The sequence below is a fragment of the Pseudoliparis swirei genome, chromosome 2, assembly GCF_029220125.1.
Source record: "Pseudoliparis swirei isolate HS2019 ecotype Mariana Trench chromosome 2, NWPU_hadal_v1, whole genome shotgun sequence".
Taxonomy (NCBI): domain Eukaryota; kingdom Metazoa; phylum Chordata; class Actinopteri; order Perciformes; family Liparidae; genus Pseudoliparis; species Pseudoliparis swirei.
Genome location: NC_079389.1, coordinates 815,364 through 839,485, shown reverse-complemented (window position 1 = coordinate 839,485; position 24,122 = coordinate 815,364). Strand labels below are relative to the sequence as shown.

Here is a 24,122-nt window from a genome sequence, read left to right as displayed (position 1 = left end):
GACGCCCTCATCCCCCCCAGATGTGTCGGCCCCCTCGTCGGGGCTGCTGTGTTGACCCACTCCGCCCCAGCTGGCCTCTCTCCTCTGCAATCAGTCTCTGCCAAATCTGCGAGCCGGCCCCGGGGCCAGCACCGGTCCTCTGCCTCCACCCCACACACCCACCACCGGTCCGATCCATCACCTTCGGCTACAAGGTGCCGCACCGCCACTCCTAATTGTTCTAAAGACTGAGACCGAGGCCGTATCTCACCTGGGTCGCTTCAGCCGGTGGTACTAAAGTCCATTGGGTGGGAAAGAGGCACCAAGGGGGGTGGACACACATAGAGACGCACCTCTTTCCTGTCCTTTACATTTATTTATTTAAAGGCCTTTTTTGGCTCACCAAATGTATACGATCTCACCCCCCAGAGACCTATTAGTCAACCACGAAGAAAAAAAACACCTAAAATCTGAGTTCCGAGGATTTCATCTTTGAGGCGGTGCTGTAACCTCCAGCCGCTCACCGGGGGATCGCCGCCTCACGACGGCCATGCATCACCCTGCCAGAGCCGTGGGCATGGGCCAGTGCTGGGGGCACCCTTCATGTATGTGTGTGAGCGTGTGAAAGCTTAGGCGGCGTAATGTGAAGACGGATGAGGTGTCGGGACAATCAGACTTCTGATTTATGGCCGGGCCCCTTTAGAGCACAGGTGGAGGGACGATCAAGTAATTAATGCATCGGGTCGGTTACTGTTGCCACGCTGGTCATTTCAATTCAGGAGGATGCAAGTTAAAAACAAGATAAGGACCCTGGTCCCAGTTGGAGGGGGGGGAACAGAGTTGTCCCTATTATATGCTGCATACAAGATCAGTGTAAGTGTGACTTCATCAATCTGGACCTCATTCTCTCAGAAAGAGCATTTTCTTGCCAGTTTCTGCCAAGTCACTTCAAACGGCGGGAACTCAGAGCCCCGCTCTGTCTTCCGTGACCCCTTTGACCTCTGACCCCTGAGGCACAGCTGACGGAGAAGCTGCCGGTTCACACAAAGAGCGTCCTCGGCGCCCCGTGTGGCGTCATCGTCAGCATTAGCTTAGCATTCCCGATCCGCGACTTGTGAACGGGGGCTCTTTTTTCTCTCCAGGGGAAAGGCAGAGGAAATACCCTCAAACAACACACAATGTGAGGGAGGCAGAGCACATCAATCTAAAGGAGGTCTCAGCTGGGGGTCACTGTGAGGTGAGCCCCCCCGCCACCCCTCCCCTCCCCGGGAGACCGCTCTCTAAGCAGGAGGCCGGGGAGTATCCTGGATGGACCTGGCCTGGTCTGCATCAAACTGTGATGTCGTTGGTCTTTTCTTTCAGAATGATGCACAACATTCACATTGTGGACACCCGAAGACACCAAATGAATATTTAAGAAACAGATGGATTTAGGCTTAAGAGGCCAGAGGTGAATTCTTCTTGAGGGGAAAAATGATTCATGTTTAAAACGATTCATGTTTAAAATGATTCATGTTTTAAATGATTCATGATTCATAGGAGCAGCAGAGTTTACAACAGCTTTAAAAACCACAATGCTGCAGCTCGTGTTCTCACTAAAACTAAGAACAGAGATCATATGATTCCTGTGTTAGCTGCTCTGCACTGGCTCCCTGTAACATCAAGAATCACATTTAAAATCCTTCTCCTCACCTACAAAGCCTTGATTGGTGATGCTCCATCATATCTTAAGGAGCTTGTAGTACCATATTACCCCACTAGAGAGCTTGTAGCACCATATTACCCCACTAGAGAGCTTGTAGTACCATATTACCCCACTAAAGAGCTTGTAGTACCATGTTACCCCACTAGAGAGCTTGTAGTACCATATTACCCCACTAGAGAGCTTGTAGTACCATGTTACCCCACTAGAGAGCTTGTAGTACCATGTTACCCCACTAGAGAGCTTGTAGTAACATGTTACCCCACTAGAGAGCTTGTAGTACCATGTTACCCCACTAGAGAGCTTGTAGTACCATGTTACCCCACTAAAGAGCTTGTAGTACCATGTTACCCCACTAGAGAGCTTGTAGTACCATGTTACCCCACTAGAGAGCTTGTAGTACCATGTTACCCCACTAGAGAGCTTGTAGTACCATGTTACCCCACTAGAGAGCTTGTAGTACCATGTTACCCCACTAGAGAGCTTGTAGTACCATGTTACCCCACTAGAGAGCTTGTAGTACCATGTTACCCCACTAGAGAGCTTGTAGTACCATGTTACCCCACTAGAGAGCTTGTAGTACCATGTTACCCCACTAGAGAGCTTGTAGTACCATGTTACCCCACTAGAGAGCTTGTAGTACCATGTTACCCCACTAGAGAGCTTGTAGTACCATGTTACCCCACTAGAGAGCTTGTAGTACCATGTTACCCCACTAGAGAGCTTGTAGTACCATATTACCCCACTAGAGAGCTTGTAGTACCATGTTACCCCACTAGAGAGCTTGTAGTACCATGTTACCCCACTAGAGAGCTTGTAGTACCATGTTACCCACTAGAGAGCTTGTAGTACCATGTTACCCCACTAGAGAGCTTGTAGTACCATGTTACCCCACTAGAGAGCTTGTAGTACCATGTTACCCCACTAGAGAGCTTGTAGTACCATATTACCCCACTAGAGAGCTTGTAGTGCCATGTTACCCACTAGAGAGCTTGTAGTACCATGTTACCCCACTAGAGAGCTTGTAGTACCATGTTACCCCACTAGAGAGCTTGTAGTACCATGTTACCCCACTAGAGAGCTTGTAGTACCATGTTACCCCACTAGAGAGCTTGTAGTACCATGTTGCCCCACTAGAGAGCTTGTAGTACCATGTTACCCCACTAGAGAGCTTGTAGTACCATGTTACCCCACTAGAGAGCTTGTAGTACCATGTTACCACTAGAGAGCTTGTAGTACCATGTTACCCCACTAGAGAGCTTGTAGTACCATGTTACCCCACTATAGAGCTTATAGTACCATGTTGCCCCACTAGAGAGCTTGTAGTACCATGTTGCCCCACTAGAGAGCTTGTAGTACCATGTTACCCCACTAGAGAGCTTGTAGTACCATGTTACCCCACTAGAGAGCTTGTAGTACCATGTTACCCCACTAGAGGGCTTGTAGTACCATGTTACCCCACTAGAGAGCTTGTAGTACCATGTTACCCCACTAGAGAGCTTGTAGTACGATGCTACCCCACTAGAGAGCTTGTAGTACCATGTTACCCCACTAGAGGGCTTGTAGTACCATGTTACCCCACTAGAGAGCTGCGCTCACTAAATGCGATGCTACTTTGTGAGCTGAATTAAATTGGAGACATGTGGCCCATCTCAGACTTAACTGTAGGACACGCCTCCACTTTCTCTTCATGTTTGTTTGCATTACAACGTTGACCAATTATAAGGATTTTAAGAGTCCGGCGACAGGTGAGTATAAACATTTGGTACCATCCGTCTGTGCGAAGATGAGACTTATTACACGTTTAATTAAAAGTGGAATTAAAACGTCGACTCTCACCACATAACTGTACACAGTGTGTGACTGAAGCTCGGTGAACAGCTGATGCTTTTAGAGCTGGAAACAGATTCTGAGAAGATGGAGCCTGTCGGTGGCGTTCAGAACACAGGGCAGAGCATCTTCAGCAGAGCTCTCAGGTCCTCTATCCCGATAAGATAAAAGGTTAACACTGAGCTGTTTATACACACACACACACACACACACACACAGCAGCGGGGTCTATAAACCCCCTTCTCGTCTGGCCTCTTTCTTCAGGGCAGGATCGAGCGTGGAAACCATCTCGCTCTGGGAATTTGTTTTAAAGCTCTAACAAGAAACAGCTGTGAAGCGGGTCAGAGGGCCTCCGACCAACCGGATTGGCTGTCAGGTGATCCCCCTCCTGCTCTCTCTCTCTCTCTCCCTCTAGTGGTTGTTATATTTAATATTCTCAAAAGCCTCTTAGTTAGTAACATCAAGGGGGGTCATTCTATCGTTAAAGCAAAGTGTTCTGTCTTAAATATTAACAGAGAAGGAACATCTTGTATAAAAGGTGTCTGGAATGACCTGTTCCTTTAACATTATGGTTTTAAACACGCAATGGTATATGTTGGTTAATATATTGGAGCGACCCACTATGAGCCCAAAGGCCCCGCCCCCAAAAGTTTACTATCCCCCGTTTATTCAACGTTTAGTAATATCGAAGGTAGCAATACACCTGCCATGTGTGAAGTGGAAGTGAAGGACACACGTACATCCAGACAGTTTGTGTTGTAGTTCTCTGACACTGACCCACAAAATGACAACGATATCTTTCTGCAGCATTTTGTTTAAAAAAAAAATCTTTTTTTGTGTGTTTGATTGGAGAGAAAGGAAATACAAACTTGTACTTTTTTAGGAAATGTAATTAAAATGAAAGCAGACGAGTCCAAGCCGAGCCGATACTCCGGCTGTCCGGAGCAGTAAACTTCTTTTCCATCTGTTGTTGTTTCAGCGAGCTGGACTCTGTTGCCACAGCAACCGGAAGCCGGACGGCTCTTAACCTATCACGGTGACGACACAGGAGCGATTTACGAGCCGCCGTACGGAACTTTAACTGCACGCGGCCTTGTTGCGTTCGCTGGCTTCCAACCCTGATGAAGACCCTTGGAGAGACATTTCCTTCTCGGCGCCCCCTCCTCCCTCCGGCTCTTTGACTCACGGAGCTTTTTCAAAGCATCTGGGTTGTTTTATGCAGAACCGGTGAAAGAAAGCAGGCCCATGGGTCGGGGTAGGAGCGTCATGATGCGAAGGTTCCATGAAGTCAGAGCGGTGTGGGTGTAACGTCGTGCTCCGGGTTATTGATCCACTGTGGGTGTCTAGTGGGTCCGTCTCTCAATCAGGAGGTTGGCGGTTCAATCCCCGCCCTAGTCGATGTGTCCTTGAGCAAGACACGTAACCCTGAGTTGCTCCCTGTAGCTGTGTCTAAATGACATCCTGTGAATTCTCCTACCCATCTGTGGAGGTTCAAACAAGACCAGAAAGAAGAAGTGAGGAGTCGTTGATACGCAAAGAGGAGAGGAAATCAGAAGTAAAGAAATACAAAGAGGCCGCGGAGTGAACCATGGCTTAAATTCTTAGAGGCAACACACTTCCGGGATCCGCCAGGTGGAACATGAGAACGGATTGTTTCTCCGCCATTGGGGTGGTAGGAATACAACTAAATATTCTTTTAAATGTTACTCTTCTTGACTTGATTTGGTGTGACGATATATCTGTAGGGTTGCCACGGTACCCACAATTAGAACTTCGATACGATACCTGCCATGAATATCACGATACCCGATACTTACGATACGATCCCACAAATACGATGTTGGTATATTTATCTTTAATAGTAATAACTCAAACATCTCTATGGTTTCCTTTTTCCCCAGCTTTTTGAACACTTAACTAATGGCCTTAATATGAGAGTTAGCCTACAGTAAGATATGAATGAAAACTACATGGAGCATCAGAGCATGATTACACACGGCTATGTCGGCCTTCTGTCGAGGACTCAGTTCCTCCCATAAGTATTCATCCCTGTCCAGACTCAGAGGTGTATTATATAATCTGTACCCTCGTCTCTGATTGGCATTGATCCGTGGTGCGTTCATGGTCAGGTGAGACGTCGCCTCCTTTCTCATTTCTCTGGCCGCTCCACCTGCCGCCTGGAGGCCAGTGGATGTGTAAAGCGGAAGTCAAATAAACAAGGGGCCCCACGGGCAACACATGCGGCTCTCACCGGCCCCTCGCTGGCCACAGGGCCGAGCCGCTTATCCAGGAGAGGGGCCCGGGACACGGACAGGTGAGAGCCCCCCCCCCCCCCAAGTTAGTCCACATGTCTGTCTGCATTAGATCACACAAGGGCCAATGGAACGGCCATCGAGCTGATTGGTGGAAAGCAGAACCCACGAAACACAGAGGCCCCTACGCGTCATGAGGCTCTGGGTCAGTGTTGGACAGGTCACGGACAATGTGTCACTTCCCACTGGTCACTTCAGGGGTCATACACATGTGGTCCAATGAACAGGGGTCATACACATGTGGACCAATGAACAGGGTTCATACACATGTTGACCAATGAACAGGGGTCATACACATGTTGACCAATGACAGGGGTCATACACATGTGGACCAATGACAGGGATCATACACATGTGGACCAATGACAGGGATCATACACATGTTGACCAATGAACAGGGGTCATACACATGTTGACCAATGAACAGGGGTCATACACATGTTGACCAATGACAGGGGTCATACACATGTGGACCAATGAACAGGGATCATAGACATGTGGACCAATCAGGGTTTTTCCTGGGTCAAAATGGGTCTTCGGTGCTCCCAATTTTTTTTTGTTCGTGCACGTCGGGCTGTTGAGTGAGTGATCAGCAGCTGGTTTTCCCTACCATTATAACTAGGGATGGGTATCGTTTGGGTTTTTTCCGATACCGGTGCTAAACCGGTACTTTTAAAACGATACCGGTGCCTAAACGGTGCCTGAACCGATACTTTTTTTTAAAAACGCACATTGAGGACATTAAAAACCTCTTCGGCCATATTCCCTGGAGAAGCCGTTATCATGGAGCACTGACACACAACGGATATCAGACTGTTAACATACACAATATATGTTCTCCATTATATGAGGTGATATGTATTGTCATGTGCAGACTTTATAGGGTTAATCCTGTCACTGTTTTGATGGGCAAAGAGAACAACCAATCAGAGGGACTGAAGATGACACGCAGGGCTCTCAAGTCTCACGCATTGAGCGTGAGACTCACGCAATTCGGTCTCATCTCACGCACTCCCGCCACACATCGAATTCCTCACGCTGAAAAAAACTCTCGGCTATTTAATGCTTGAATGCAGGGGTGCTCAATACGCCGATCGATTGTTCCGCTGCGGAGCTCCGACGCCGGTCTGCGCGCATTGGGATGGAGCAAAAAAATAGTCACTAGCACCCCGTCAACAACTCTTTTCGCTCGATGCCGGCGCAACGGTCAGCTGTATCGGGTGCTGATGGAAATCTCACGCTTGCCTGTCTTCAAAACTTGAGAGCCCTGAACACGTGACACAAAGTGTTGCTTCTGACAGCGAGTTACACTGAAACAAAGTGACGCCCCACGGTCTTCATTCCTCCGTCATTATATTCCCGGTAACACCGGGTATACAGCCGGGACCGCTGGACACCAACACATCTGCTAGCAGACTGTTACGCTCGTAGCTCGTAGCTAGCGCTAGCTACGAGCTAGCTTAAGCATGGTTATAATGGATAATTTATTATTTCTTGGCCTACTTTTATGAATGCAAGACTTGCAATCAACGTTACGGTACTAATCTGAGTTAAGGTTGCTCGTCATCATCGGTCTCCACGTGTTCAGGGGGACCGGTGACGGTCTCCCCGTCGCCTCCAGCCTGACGCTGGTGTGCTCCACACGGTTCACTAGTCACACACGGCACAGCCTCCGCTCTCAAACTTAAATATGAGAGGCTATCGTAACCTGCTGACAGGGCGGAGTCACCAGAGAAGTTCACAACAATAGTTTTTTTCAATTTCAATCGGCTCAGGCACCGGAAAGAAGCACCGAAATGTGCGTTGCGCCGGGTAATACCGGTTGTATTGGAACCGGTACCATATTGGCACCGGGTTTCGGTACCCAACCCTAATTATAACAGGGTGAAATCTCCGCACTCTCACTAGCACCCCTTTTTTTTGTTGCCTTATTGCGCTCGGGATTTGTCATAGGCGTTCGGGAAAATGGCTTAGGCGCGTGCCCAAATTTTCTCTATGCAGGAAAAACCCTGCCAATGCACAGGGATCATAGACATGTGGACCAATGACAGGGTTCATACACATGTTGTCGAAAATGAACATATGAATCTAACACATTTACATGACTTTTACAAAACTTCCAGGCCTGGAAATAACCATTTTAAAATTCCATGACTTTTCCAGGTTTTCCACGACCGTATGAACCCTGTCATCCGTTGTTTTTTTAACTTTACTTACGCATCAAAACTACTAGGTTAAGTTGAGCAAAATAGTTTTTTTTGGGTTTACAATAACTTTAAAATAGGTCCACAGCGGTCTCCTGGGAAGTCGTCCACGTGTGTCTGACCCATCCAGCGTCTCCTCGTCCCCGTCCCGTGAGGCCTTCCTCCCTCTTCCCTCTGACGCTAAAGGGTTTGCCTCGGGGCGCCGGTCATCAGGTGGCGAGCGAGCGTCGGTGGGGAGTGAGAACGGCTTCCCCACTTTGAGTCTGCGTTCAAAGAAACCTTTTGCTTTCCCCGCAGAGCTGACGTTTAAATCCCGGCCGTGCGTGCTCAGGTGAGGACCGGTGCACCACGTGACTGTAACGCGAGTGTGGCCCCTGACAGGTGACAGCGGGGCAGCTGAGGCCCCCCGAAGGCTCCAGAGACAGCAGCGAGCGGCCGGGACATTACTCAGCAACAACAAACGAGATAAGGAATCATTCGTCACCGCAGCGGCGCTGACACACAGCAATGCATTGTGTGATAAAATTAGCCGACGCGCCTGCTTCCCCTGGGGGTCGACTCGGGGGTATCTCCTCTATCTGACGAACACTCTGGTGGCTGCGCTGAGGAAGGGCTCTCAATCACCAGGAAGTGGCTCTGGGTTTTATTCATGAGGGCTTGGGAAATAATGATACTGCTTTAAAATGACATTACAGCCAATCATATTGTCATTTAATTTCTGTATATATTGTACTTGTGAGATGTAATGACTGTATTTACTGTGTATAGTGATGCAGGCGTGTCTACACACAGATGTACAGGTGTATGTGTGTGTGTGTGTTCATGTACACATGTAGAAGTCCGGCTCGGTGAAATGAGGTGACCTCTTTGGATCTATTTTTTATGCATTTATTTTCCTGTACTCCACGTGGGTGTAGCAGTGGGAGGGGGGGGGGGTGTTATCTGTTTGTATATGTCGTCAAAAACAATGGAAATATCAGTTGAACTAAATGTTCACTCTGTTATGTACCTGTCAATATTTCCATTAAAAAAAATACATATAAAATAATAAAAAAATATTATATTACGACGGAATATAGAAATAGCGTCTGACAAAATATAACCAACAGGAGGAGAAATTAAAGGAAAAAAAAGAAAATGAATTGGTTTCCTGTAATTAGTCGTGTTTTCATCACGTGGCCATGTACATGTCAATGTAACGTCACTAAAGAGGATTAAATACATCACTTGTGTCTCTTGACGTTTGTACATCCTGGCCACAGTGACACCAGTTCAACCACAGACCTCTACTGGTGACCGGCGAGCATCTCCACCGCGACATGTGGGCTTTAATAGTGAGGAGTCTCCCAAAAGGCCTGTGGGATTCAAACTAGCAACCTTTAAAAGACTTCGTAAAAATAAAATAAATTGTATCAATTATGGCAGCGCTCTCCGCTTAAATTGTGGCCATGTATTACTGTGTGGTAAATAAACGACCCTGTTTGAAGGAGGCAGCAGCTTCCAGAGTCACGCTGATATTGCTAATAGATGCTCGCCGGGTGAGAAGCGAAGCCCGGGAGACTTCTTCACACCAACCTGGAGCAATCTCACAGTGTCAGAGGACGAGTGAGCGCACACTGGCCTCCACGATTCTTAACGTGTTAATGTTAGACAGGCCGGGCACTCATGTGTTCACAGGCTTCATGGGCAGTGGTTAAAAGTACTTTGACGGACCCGGATCCGACTGGCCAGGAGCCCCTGTGTTAGGACTCCGCGGGGAGAGACACAAAAGGAGAACCCGCTATGCAGAAACACTGGGACGGAGACTTTGGGTGGAGTGTAACCAAAAGAGCTGGATTTATTAAGTCCACAAAAACAGGCAGGAGAAAAAACAAAACTCTGAGCTGAGTAGGAAAAACCCGGGAGCAGCAGCTGAGATGGAGGTTGGCTTGGACGTGGCAGGCAGGATGGAGTGGATGTGGATCTCACTGAGAGTATACGTAGAACTGGCGAAGTCTGATGGTCGAACCGGGGTTTTAAGCAGCTGTAGGTGAGTGGTGTAATCAGTGATGATGAGAAACAGGAGCGGAGGTGAGTTGATGGAAAAACGGAATGTAGGTCAACCACGCCCATCCAGGAAGACAGACCGATAGACAAACAAACAGAAAAAAGGAGGAGGAGATACTGCAATCCTCACAGTACCCCCCCCTCAATGGGAGCCACCTGGCGACCACCAGGCTTGTTCGGATGGGCCCTGTGAAAGGCCCTGACCATGATTGGGTCCATGATACGGGAACGAGGGACCCAACATCGCTCCTCGATGCCATACCCCTCCCAGTCCACCAGGTGCTGAAAGCCCCTGCCCCGTCGTCTGACGTCCTCAAGGCGGTGCACCGTATAGACAGAGTGACTGACGAGAATCCGGGCGGGAGGAGGGGTAGAGCCGAGGGCTCAATTCACTGGTGTGAACCGCTTAATCTGGGACACGTGGAAAGTGGGGTGAATTCTCAGAGTTCTAGGAAGCTTCAACCGGACTGCGGAAGGGTTAATGATCCTAACGATGGGAAAAGGACCAATGAAGCGTGGGGAAAGCTTCCGGGACTCTGAGATGAGAGGAATGTTGCGGGAGGACAACCAGACTGACTGGCCTGGGGCGTAAGGAGGAGCGGCCCTTCTGTGACGGTTGGCAGACCGCTGGTTCCGTACAGAAGTCTGGAGGAGGGCAGATCGTGTATCTCTCCAGATCTTCTGACAGCGACGCACATGCTGCTGGACTGAAGGAACAGCTAATTCTCGCTCCTCTTCGGGGAACAGGGGTGGCTGGTAACCCAAAGAAGCCTCAAAGGGGAGAGACCAGTAGCGGAGCAAGTGAGGCGTTGGGAGTACTCTACCCAGGTGAGATGCGAGCTCCAAGTTGAGGGGTTCTTGTCGGTGATGCAGCGGAGAGCTGACTCCATGTCCTGATTGGCTCTCTCTGTTTGGCCGTTTGATTGGGGGTGATATCCAGTCAGACTGACTGAGGCTCCCAGGGACTGACAAAACTCCTTCCAGACTCGAGAGGTGAACTAGGGACCACGGTCAGAGACAATGTCAGAAGGGATACCATGCAACCGGAAAACATGATCCGTGAGGAGTTGGGCGGTCTCCAGAGCTGACGGGAGTTTAGGGAGAGCTATGAAGTGAGCCGACTTGGAAAACCGGTCAACCACCGTGAGGATAGTGGTGTTGCCCTGGGAGGGGCAGGCGGTAACAAAATCCAGGGCGATGTGAGACCAAGGACGACTAGGGATTGGAAGGGGCTGGAGCAACCCTGCAGGTAACTGGTGGGAGGACTTACTCCTGGAACATGTGGGACAGGCAGAAACGAACTCCAGAGTGTCCCTGCTGATCGTGGGCCACCAGAAATGTCTTCTCAGGAGAGAAAGAGTACGGTTTCCTCCAGGGTGAATTGAGAACCGGGAATTATGGACCCACTGCAGAACCTTGGAGCGGGCAGCATCAGGAACAAACCGACGGTTCGGAGGACCATTACCGGGTCTGGTTGTTCTCTCAATGCCTCCAGGATGGTGTTATTAATCTCCCAAGAGAGGCGCCACAACACAACTCTTGGGAAGGATTGAGTCTCTGGAGGCTCGGAGAGTCAGGAGTACAGCCTGGACAGCGCATCGGGCTTGACGTTCTTGGACCCAGGACGGAAAGTGAGGCAAAAGTCGAAACGACAGAAAAACAGAGCCCACCTGGCTTGTCGGGAGTTCAGTCGCTTCGCAGACTGGATGTATGAGAGGTTTTTGTGGTCCGTCCAGACCAGGAAGGGCTGCTTGCTGCCTTCGAGCCAGTGTCTCCACTCCTCTAGTGCCAACTTAACGGCAAGAAGCTCCCTGTTACCAACGTCATAGTTGCGCTCCGCTGGAGAGGCGACGTGAAAAAAGCAACGGGATGAAGGATGTTATCAGGACCAGCCGTCTGAGACAAAACTGCTCCTACTCCCGTATCAGACGCGTCCACCTCCACAACAAACTGTCTCTCTGTGTCTGGCTGAATGAGGATGGGAGCTGAGGTGAACAGGGACTTGAGTTTGATGAAAGCTCTGTTAGCCTCCGGAGTCCAGCAGAACGAGATGTTAATTGAGGTGAGTTTGGAAAGAGGTGCAGCAACCTTACTGAAGTTCCGGATGAAGCGACGGTAAAAATTGGCAAAACCCAAAAACCTCTGAAGCTCCCTCCTTGTCGTTGGAACCGGCCACTCCACCACGGCGCTGATCTTCCCAGGGTCTGCCTCCACCCTTCCCTGGCTGATGATATAGCCCAGAAAGGTGATCCGGTCTTGGTGGAACTCACATTTCTCCGCCTTGACGTAGAGCTTGTTCTCCAGCAGTCTCTGTAGGACCATACGGACATGGTTCTCGTGTTCCTCCTGACTCCTGGAGAAAATCAGGATGTCGTCTAGGTAGATGAAAACAAAGCGGTTTAAAAAGTCACGTAAGACATCATTTATCATAGCCTGGAAAACGGCTGGGAAGTTAGAGAGACCAAAAGGCATGACCAGATACTCAAAATGACCTAATGGAGTGTTAAACGCTGTCTTCCATTCATCCCCCTGTCGGATGCGGACCAGATGGTAGGCGTTTCGAAGGTCTAATTTGGAAAACAGGGTCGCCTCCTGGAGAGGTTCAAAAGCCGAGGTGAGGAGAGGTAAAGGATATTTGTTTTTTACCGTGATATTATTTATCCCCCGAAAGTCTATGGAGGGTCGTAGTGACTGGTCCTTCTTGACTACAAAGAAGAACCGCCCCCCGACAGGAGAGGAGGAGGGACGAATAATACCAGGAGCCACAGAGTCTGTGATATAACGCCCATAACCTCCCTCTCAGGACGGGACAGATTGTAGAGGCGGCTGGAGGGTAGAGGAGCTCCAGGAAGCAGATCTATTGGGCAGTCGTAAGGTCGGTGGGGAGGAAGAGAGAGAGCCCTCTCCTTGCTGAAGACCCAACTCAGGTCGTGGTAGATCGCAGGGACACCAGTCAAATCTACAGATGCATCAGAGCAGACAACAGGAACTGGAGAAACTGATGGAGATGGTATAGCAGAACACAGGCAGTTAGCGAGACAGAAATCATCCCACTCAATTATCCTCCCCTTAGCCCAATCTATGTGTGGATTGTGTACGTAGCCACGGGTAACCCAAAACCAGAGGTGTGGAAGGAGAGGATATTACCTTAAACTGAATGAGTTCACGGTGGTTTCGGAGGTGATTAAAGTCACCAGGGCTGTCTGTGCTGTGACTGAGGAAATGATTTGGCCATTAAGAGCATAAGCTGTTAGCGGTCTTTCTAGAGGCTCCAGGCATAGTCCCAGCTGCTCAGCTAGCTCACGGTCCAAGAAGCTATCCTCCGCCCCAGAGTCAATGAGAGCCTGGAGAGGCAACGTCATAGAGCTAACACAGAGTTTGGCGGGAATTAGGAAACGAAGTAATGATGGGGAACGAGAAGGTTCTAGTGGACTCGTCAGGGACCCCAATCTCACTGACGAGCCTCCCAGTTTGGGCGTACTGAGCAGTTGGAAATAACATGCCCAGTCTTTCCACAGTACAGGCATTGGCCTGCATCTATCCGGCGCTGACGTTCCTCCAGAGAAAGTCTAGCTCGACCCAGTTGCATGGGCTCCTCCTGAGAAGAGGTGCGCACGCTGGACGGCGGAGAAAAAGATGGAGGTCTAAACACAGCGTTAGCAGGAGAAAAAGAAACACTAGGCTTACTGTGTGGAGCTGGTGAACCCCTCCGTGTTTGCTCCGCTCGGTGCTCCCGCAGGCGACAGTCCAGGCGAGAAACCAAAGAAATCAGCTCAGTGAGATCCGATGGAATGTCTCGCGCTGCTAATTCGTCCCGAAGCTGGTCACTCAAACCTCTCAAAAACACCGCTGAGAGGCGCCTCGTCCAACGAGCCTCTGCAGCAGTGTGTGGAACTCTATGGAATAGTCCGCCACTGTCCGGCCTCCCTGTCGTAAGCTGAGCAGCTTATTCTCCGCGGAGCCCGAGAAATTGGGGTGGTCAAAACGGACGAAAACCGGGCAGCAAAGTCCTCAAAAGAAAAGTGTCAAGTCCACTGAAGAGTCTAAGGCCTGAGCCCAGGTTAGAGCTCTTCCGCGGAGCAACCCCAAAATAAAATTAATCCTTGTTGCATCGGAAGCAAAAGCAACAGGACGCTGGCGAAACACCTTTCTGCACTGAAAGAAAAAACCTCTACATTTCTCCACCTCTCCGTGGAAAGGCTCAGGGTCGCAGATTGGAAAATCCTGGCGAGGAGAGGGCAAAGGGGGTGAACGGGAAATAGCCCGATCAGCTAGCGTTGATGTGGTAAGAGCGGAGACCTGGCAAGCCAACTCGGAGACGTGGTGAGCCATGGATCGATTGCTCTCCACCAAAATCTGTAAAAGTTTCTCATGCTCACCCAGGAGAGTCCCCTGACTGGAGAGGGCATGTAGTATTGGAGTGGATTCCGTTCCAGATCCTGCGGGGTTCATAGTTGGCCAGTTCTACTGTTAGGACTCCGCGGGGAGAGACACAAAAGGAGAACCCGCTATGCAGAAACACTGGGACGGAGACTTTGGGTGGAGTGTAACCAAAAGAGCTGGATTTATTAATTCCACAAAAACAGGCAGGAGAAAAACAAAACTCTGAGCTGAGTAGGAAAACCCGGGAGCAGCAGCTGAGATGGAGGTTGGCTTGGACGTGGCAGGCAGGATGGAGTGGATGTGGATCTCACTGAGAGTATACGTAGAACTGGCGAAGTCTGATGGTCGAACCGGGGTTTTAAGCAGCTGTAGGTGAGTGGTGTAATCAGTGATGATGAGAAACAGGAGCGGAGGTGAGTTGATGGAAAAACGGAATGTAGGTCAACCACGCCCATCCAGGAAGACAGACCGATAGACAAACAAACAGAAAAAAGGAGGAGGAGATACTGCAATCCTCACACCCTGACTGCAGTAGGATGAGGACTTGAAACACTACCGTTTATGGCCACACGGAGCACCGAAATCCACATTCAAAACCGTTATGTCCTGCGACTCCACTGGGTTAGGGTCCAACTGTCTTTCTCCTCCATTACATTCCATTACATTTATCCAAAGTGACTTACAATCATGTTGCATTCATACACCGTAGGGGAGCAATTCAGGGTTAAGCCTTGCTTAAGGACACATCGACGAGGGAGGGGATTGAACCGCCAACCCCCTGATTGAAAGAAGGATCTGCTAACCACCGACCAACAGTCGCCCCATTCATTTGACAGCTATCCAGTAGTTACTAGTTACACTTCATAATTCAATAGAATCAAATGAGCGTTGTTCTAAAAGTCCTCATACTGGTCAGGGCATCGTGCTATAGACCATGTTCACATCAAGTTTATGACGTTATTGAAATAATATAAGTTATTCATATTGCTCAATAGGCCATTAGTGATCACAAAAGATGTATTTGTCAAACAGGAAACGTTCACGAGGTCATTGAATAATATTGAAATGTCCTCAATGATGCCAGTGGGGACTTCAACGTCAGAGCAACGTTGGACTTCAAAGCTTTCCGTGCTCATATGGACCAAGAACAAAGGGCCTGGCTCTTATATCAAAACCATCGGATTCCCTTTCTCTCCTCATCTGGACTGCATTTTGTGTTGGTTTGCTCTAAACGACTCAGATGTACCCCAACAATGTTTCAGCGAACATGTCAAAACAGGAACAAATCTCAGAATACAAGACTCCAATTCCACGTCGGGGCGTTTGATCAAAACGTTTTACGGGGCACTTTGGGGAGCTTCGGGCCCAAATGAAAAGGAGAATGGAAATGGGCGACGACAGCGATACAATCAAGTAGCTTGAAAACGTAGCTAAAGCATGCAGGTTCTGATTAAAGCCGGAACTCCCTGGTTCCCTGGTCCTCGTGCAACCTGAAACTAAGAGAGACGTAGGCGACCGGGCTGTAATTACAGAGAGATGAGGGCCTCATTGTGGACGGGCTGAAAGCACAAGTCCTGTGCTACTGCTCGGGAGACTGAACTGAGTCTCCGTCAGTGAGTGACAGATGTGTAACTTCCAGTATAAAGGCCTTCACACACTGGGGAGTGTCATGAATACATGACACTACATGCCAAATATAGCCTGCCAATAAAAGGCTTTTATTGTGGAGGGGCAAGGTTGATAGGAGTAATTAGTTTGCCGTCTTGATTAGCACTACAACTAACTTCCTTGTTAGTTTATAATCCTTTTAAAGCGGCGCAATTCAAGTTATTCCGCACACCGTGATTGGCTGTGGCCTTTGTTTGCGGTGCAGAAGAATGTGGGTCGCCTTTTGCTTTTCCGCCTCGTAATATTTTTGCCATCTGCATGAGAAGAAAAACAACTGTTCAAAAACTATAGTAATTATTTATTTAGTTTGGCCTTTGTTACTATTTGTATCTTTTATTTATTTCTTTACTTTTTTTTCTGTTTTACTTTCATGTTTTCTTCTTTACAATTGTAAACTGACTAACACGTACACAACAAATGAAAATACTTGTTCTTTGATCCCTGTATATCATAGTGTGCATTATCATCAATAAAGCATATAAATATTTTTTAAATATATATATATATATATATTTTAAAAAAAGAACTATATTGACCAACATTTATTTTATTCTTGAATTATTGAAATTTCATTTGTTTTTCTTCAAAGGGCTCTTCACTGAACTATGTTTCCCCCCGTTTCATTCCAGGAAGCACTCATCACTTTGTTGCAGCTTCGCCCATAAAGAAATGAAAGGTTAGAATAACTTGGCCTCTCCTGCTATTCCCTTTTCTTTGTTTAATTTTCCTTTTGTGAGAACTCAACCTTTAATCAACGTAAACCCTCGGTGGATGCCTTTAAGCCTGTTGGGACCAACTGCATCAGAAGTTGAGACATAGACAATCAAAACTAAACATTTCATATTCTAATTACACAATCTATCCTGTATTATAATAATATACCCACGTTTGGTGACCCATACTTAAGAATTATGACTAAAGGCCATCTTACTCTGTCATTGAGTCCACTTCAAGACGGAATTACTGCCAGAGAGTTTCTATCAACACACAAAGTGAGTTAAGAATGTATTTCTTTGACTGCAGCGGGCGATGATAACAGTGGGATTTCTTCAAACCTTGAGATTTTTGAGGTCTGTAATAAGAAAACCAACAATTGGAGTTCCACATGACATCTGAGTGTTAGTGACGGCGCCATTGAGCAGTGACATGGTGAAGCAATTACAGATTGGACTGGAGCCAAACTCCAGGCTCCAGAGCAAATCCCGGGTAAAGATGTACGCTTATCTTGATTCGATTCAATGAGGTGAAAAAAACAACAAAAAACATGGGAAATTCTGTTTTCACTGCAAAGTTCCATTGACTAGACCTAGAACACGTTGTTTTATACATCTTAAAGAATCCCCAAAGGGGTACTAAACAGACACAAGACTAAAACCTGACTTATCATTATAAGTCTTTCACTATTTTGTTTGGTTTTGCCTTCAATAGAAACAAACAAACAAACAGAAACCATCTGGCTCCTCAGGTCGGAGATGGTCGTCTTACAGTTGTAGGCATTGCGGCTTTTGTTTTTGCGATGCCTTGATTAGAAAGCATTCTTTCCTCTGGCCTGCTTCAAAGCCCCAATCTAAGAGCACATTGAAGTTTTAACTGTTGCTGCCTGGCTCTTGATAATGATCCACATGTGGCTCCGTCGTGACCTTCACCAACCGACTCTTGTTCTTTCCGTGGGGGAAAAGGGTGCCACATGCTGCCACTGTATTATTCTTAATCTCACTTCGAATGAACCACATTAAGCAGTTACAGCACGCAGCATGCAAAGTCCCACTGTATGCTGTGGTTCGGGGGGGGGGGGAATCATGGCTCAAAATGGTGTCGAAATCTGTTGTGATTTCTGGTGGTTTAAAAAACCCACTGGTTTCCACCAATCTACCTACGCCCACCAACACTTGCATGTCTCAGCCCATGAGATCTTTTTCATCATCCACTCCAAAGTGTGCGCTAGCGAAAAAGGTCTGTGGTATAGATAAAGTGACACACACCAGCCGTGTAAGGCGTAGCCTACTTTTGGTACGTACTGCTGTTTTCAATGGAGTCGAGAAACGCCACTGGCCTACTTTCCTGCCATTAATTGATCCTCCAGAAGAATCTGTGATTCTTCCTCAGTCCCCGGTGGGCTGGTGAGAGCTCGTCTTCTTGTGCGGTGGTGTCAGTGTCACAATGGGCCAGGAGAAACATGTATCTTGTTTTGAGTTCTGTGGACGTTGACGAGCCACAGAAAGATTAAAGTTATTCACGAAGCTGCTCCAGAGGTGGATACCTGTGAGGAGTTGAGGGGAGGAGCTTCAAGAAGCTTAAGAGCTTCTGAAGCAGAGGAGAAATATGGACTGTGCATTTGACACAGTGCTAACATTACTAACAATGGAAATAAATGCAGCCAAATGAAGGTAAAACATCCCGGATACGAGTTTATGCAAAGGTCCGTCCACGACCAGAGAGGAGGCAGGTTTACAGGCAGCCACTAGGGGGCCTTTGGGGAGATGCCATGTCGGCCATCTTTGTCTACAGTCTATGATTGCAACGCATTTGTTGTGCACGACAGGCGACTAACTGCGTGTCTTCATGACTTCCCTCGTGTCAAAACTGGATGCCTACATGACCCACCATCGAACTAGACTCAATTCAAGGAATGTGGAGTTTTTGTAAAAACAAACAAAAAACCATGTGTATGTTCATTCTTAAACCTTGTGGTTTATAACAACAAACGTAAGTCTTAGAAATCCATAAAGGTCGCGGTTCCATCCCCGTCACCGACCGTTTGCATGTCGGGGAGCCCTTGAGCGAGACACTGAACCCTTGACTGCTCCCCGGACGCTTCACAGCAGCACACAGCTTCTAGAGATGCTAATCATGGGTCAAATGACCCGTGTGTACCCTATAGGGCCTAGACAGTGGAGGAGGATGACATAAAATGGCCGGTCTGTGGAACGTATGAATTCCAATAAGCCGGTTTAGCTTGAGAATGATGCCGAGACCAAGGCGGCCAAGGGGAGCCATGACTGAGTGTCTCTTCCGTACATAGATAGGCCGGTCCGAGCCATCTGATCTCCCGCTGACAGACCGCCACATGTCCGCTCCCATTAGGACCGACGGTTGCCTCCGCTTGCATGTGGTACCCATCACCCCAGACCATGAGGTAGCAATCCTGTTTGGCTGCCGCCGCGCCTCGCCCCCCGGGGACGCTCGGTTCACTCAATCTTGGGATCACCTCAGGTTATACGTGCCGTGTTATGACAGCCTAATGGTGCTAGTAACTGTGTGGCAGCAGAGTGCGAGAAGGGAGGAGGAGGAGGGTGAGAGAGAGAAAGTTAGAGAGTGGAAGAGAAAGACAGAGGTGAGTCAGCGTTCAGATTCTTGTCTTTCACAAAGACCGGAGGTGCAGCGACATCAGTGTGAAGCATGGATGGAGGTTATTAGCATTAACTGCTCTGCAAAAGTTGTATCAGTAGGTTCCAAGAATAGCAATATTCTGCCATCTTTTTCTGAAGGAAACATATTTATCAGACATTCTTTGCTGAACATGAGCCTTCAGAACCCCCCCCCCCGTACACAAACTACCAGAGTCGTCGGTGTAATTGTGTAGAGTGATTTCCAGTCTGTAGACGGTAAGGGTTTCCGACCCCCGTCCACACCCCCACCCTTACCCCTCATCCATCGGGCCAAGACGCCTAGAAGTCTCCACCAGTAGAGCCGCTCTGGCCTCACGGAAGGCAATATGATTCGGAGCACTAATTGGCAAGCGCCCAGACACCCCACACGTGCTAATGAACAGCAAGGGGGGAGTGAGACATTCAAATTGAGGCTTGAGAAGTGGGGGTCCAAAACTCACTGAGGCCCTCTGTGAGCCGTCACCCGCTGTCCGGGGCTTAAGGCCACTTCCTCCTCTATAATTAAAGCGTTATCCCCCCACACAATGGAGAAATTAAACTGTAAAACCTCGCTAGGTAAATTACTGCTTTTCCTGGGAGTTAGAGGAAGCGTCTTGATATGTAAACAATATCCCCTGTTCAGCTGAGTACCCTCTCCCTTTCTTCCTCTCCGTCAACCTGCCTGCCGCCCCCCCCCATCCCTCCACCCCCTTTGTTCCGTGGGAATTTCTGATGGGCCAGATTCTCTCTGAGACTACAACTCGGCTGAATAAAGAGGATTTACAGTAGCTTTATCGCTTAAGTATCTCAAACCTGTTTTGCCAAAGCTAACACTCAGAGAATGTGCGCTCATGGATAAAGCATACCCAGAAACACACACACACGCACACAAACACACACACTGCCAGCACACATGTTTATACAATTTGTCTTTTCACTTCTTCAAGATGAGCACATGCTAAAACACCTGGCATTTATTATTAAGTCAAGATGGTGACGAATAAATATGATAAGCAAAATGTACAAATGCTCTCTCAATGGGTCCACTCAGTCGAAGCTTTAAAAAAAAAGTACCCTGAGGAGGTGTGCATCGAGCGATATGATATGCTGTGCATCGAGTGTGACTGCTGAACTTGCCACAACATGCCAGACAGTAAAATATTTTTACCAGGACAGTTTACTTTATAATCTCTGATAAGATTATAATCTGGAGACCGGCTGCTATAAACCTTTAGGGTCCAGTGGTGATTGTGAGACTAAATATTCACACTAAACCGGGCTGAAACCTAACAGATGCCTTCCACGCCAACATTTTTTGTGTTGTTTTTATTTAGCCCTGTTGTGGAACAGTCATGTAAAACATCGTAACACCTGGGACGTTGTAAACAGTTGCGTAAACTTCGTAACACCTGGGACGTTGTAAACAGTCACGTAAACTTCGTAACACCTGGGACGTTGTGAAGAGTTGCGTAAACTTCGTAACACCTGGGACGTTGTAAACAGTCACGTAAACTTCGTAACACCTGGGACGTTGTAAACAGTTGCGTAAACTTCGTAACACCTGGGACGTTGTGAAGAGTTGCGTAAACTTCGTAACACCTGGGACGTTGTGGAACAGTCACGTAAACTTCGTAACACCTGGGACGTTGTGGAACAGTTGCGTAAACTTCGTAACACCTGGGACGTTGTGAAGAGTTGCGTAAACTTCGTAACACCTGGGACGTTGTGGAACAGTCACGTAAACTTCGTAACACCTGGGACGTTGTGGAACAGTCACGTAAACTTCGTAACACCTGGGACGTTGTGGAACAGTTGCGTAAACTTCGTAACACCCGGGACGTTGTGGAACAGTTGCGTAAACTTCGTAACACCTGGGACGTTGTGGAAGTGTCACGATAAACATTGTTAATAAACATCGTTATGTGTAACAGACGGGGCTGGTAGCTGGTAGCTGGTAAGGAAGAAGAGACTCATATTCAAAAAGAGACGCTGCATCACAAACACACAACAGAAGGGCCCTCTGAGCGAGCGGACCTCTGCCTTAGCCGTTACCATAAGTGAAAGACAATGTGTGGATCTTCCCATTTGGATTTGGATCCTCTCCAGAACGTACGCGACACCCTTCAATCAAGTTTCATGGAGATCCGCCAGTAGTTCATCCGGCACCTTGCTGACAAAAAACAAACAAAGTGAAAACCTGGCGAAGGCGATGAAAGAATAGACACCCGGTTACTGTGTGGAGCAACAATCAAAGCACCATTAGGCTGGATGGCACCCATTCATCCTGCGGCGGTGCTATCAACTCAACAAATTGTAAATTAACAGCGTCTGAGGCGGTACTGGAGTTATCTGTGGATGCACTCTGAGAGGATATTACCTTGCACAATATGAATGTGTGTGAATGTAAGTATAGGGCTGACTCTAATGATAGTTTTGCTTATAGAGTGATCTGTTCTGAAAACTGCCCATCTGAACGTTTAATCTGAAAATTACCAACACAATTCCCCAAAGCCAAGCTGTCCTCACATTGCCTCTTTTGTTTTGAGTCTAAAAACCCAAAAAGTATTCAACGTACACCAATCAAAGAACAGCTTTTCTGTCACTTGACTAATTGTTTCGCCGCCGTGTGGAATAATGGATGGTTTCCATTTCTACTGAAGGGTGAGTCTCTTTGTGACAGCGGCTCTACAAATCCTGAGACACATGTCTGTATCCGCCGCTGCCAGGGGATGACCCCGCTGCTCTTTGAAGCCAGCGCCAAGAATTCTCAGACTTAGCTAACAGCATCGGGGAAATCACCTGGCAAACAAAACACAAGCGGCTTACGCGCTATGCTAACACACGGCCCTCGCTCAATGAACCCTTCTCCTTCGCAGGCTGTTTAAGAGACGGCCGCCTCCTTCCACTTACGTAACGCTGATGAAGCAGAGCGATGGGCCTCGTCGCAGTGATTGCAAAATAAGTGTAAGTATATCTTCATGGAACAAAACTCGAAAATAATATTCACGGAGGTTTACAGAAAAGAGTTTGGGTGTATTTTCATTGTTGGTATTGTATGAATGGATGACTTTGAACTCCATGTTCATCTGTCGCTGGACCAAAACATCACATGACGCCATTTATATCACACTTTACATGTTCTCAAAGTAACATGTAATGCGTTGCGTCATGTATGATTTCATGGATCGTGGAGGTCTCCATCGTGGAATATGCCTACTATGAACTATTCATACACTCTGTCATATTCATTGAATGTATTTAAACTCTAAATCTGTCCTTCTCTACACATTACATCTATTGTTCTGTCCATCCTGGAGAGGGATCCTCCTCTGTTGCTCTCCTGAAGGTTTCTTCCCTTTATTTCCCCCAGAAGGGTTATTTGGGAGTTTTTCCTGGTCCGATGTGAGGTTTTGGGGCAGGGATGTCTATGTGTACAGATTGTAAAGCACTCTGAGACAAATTTGTAATTTGTGAAATTGGGCTATACAAATAAACTGAATTGGATTGGATTGAATTTCTATTTTTTTTAAAAATCCTAACATATCCTGACACTGGTTTCCAGTGAAATATCCCCAAAAAACTAGAATCACAATGAAACTGTTTTCATGAAAGCTTCAAAAATAAATTAAAAAAACAGACTTCTTTGGTACTGTGATATATATTTTACGATACAAAGAAGATTGTGGATATTATAAATACTTTCTTCAAGCAATGTTGTGTTTCTATGGGTTGTATAGATATAAATGGTGAAGACATATCGGTCAATGCTAGTTCATATTCCATAACATCTACTTTACTGCACCACAACCATGTACTGAGGCCATTGAGAAAAGAAAAAAAAGCACTTTGGGTAAAAGTATCATCGAAGGAGCACATGTAATGTTTGTGTAATCATTTCATATTTAAGTCTCAGACATCCCGTCTCTGGACTCGTATTGGCTTCTGTCATACCAAAGAAAGCTCCAATGCCAACCCCAGTCAGGGGTAGCACTCAATCATCTGCTGCTGCCCAGCTGCTACAGAATAACTGTCTGTGCTCCTTTCTCCTGCAGCTGTATGATGAATGGCATACAACTCAGTTTTACATGTGGCAGCATTTTGTTTTGAGGACTATGACAACCATACAATGGCCTTATGAGCGGCGGTGCTGTGATTACAGAGCGGTGTGACTAATAGGAGCCCAGAATGACTTCCTCACAAACAACATGACACTGGGGCTTATAGTCCTTTTTAAAAAATCCACAGTAAAGAATGGCAGGAACACCAGCCGCCATTTGGTATTCCTTAAAAAGTTATATTCATTATCCACTTACGAGCTTATCAGAGATCCAATCACATCCCAGTCGTCAGTCATGTGAAAACAATGAAGTATTTGTATTACCATTTGAGTTGAGGTTATTTTCTCACACCCTAAAACCCCACATGGAGGTGTATTTTATAAAACTTTGTGTTAAGCTAAGTGTGGCAGCTGTCGCTAATTTGGGCTCGGCTGCTGGTGATTTGACAATTGCAGCGCGAGGCCACTGCACAAAAAGCTCTCAGTGAGAGTGAGGAGGAGGGTGAGGAGAGGCAGGTTTTTTCTCTGCTTGCTGTGTGTGCGCGCTGCTGATAAAGATATAAACCAAACCTC

At 47.5% G+C, this 24,122-nt stretch overlaps 1 protein-coding gene across 3 annotated transcripts in view; it reads right to left on the bottom strand.

Annotated features, from left to right (window-relative positions):
* The window catches only part of gli2a (GLI family zinc finger 2a), a 103,057-nt gene that overhangs the window by 52,786 nt on the left and 26,149 nt on the right, over positions 1-24,122 (bottom strand). Inside the window, exon 1 of one of the 3 annotated variants that reach the window (XM_056432848.1) lies at positions 13,761-13,912. The exons of the other annotated variants lie outside the window; for them this stretch is intronic. The gene's annotated coding sequence lies outside the window, so the exon portion shown is untranslated. Of the gene's footprint in view, positions 1-13,760; positions 13,913-24,122 lie in introns of those variants that run through there. 3 annotated transcript variants of the gene reach the window in all.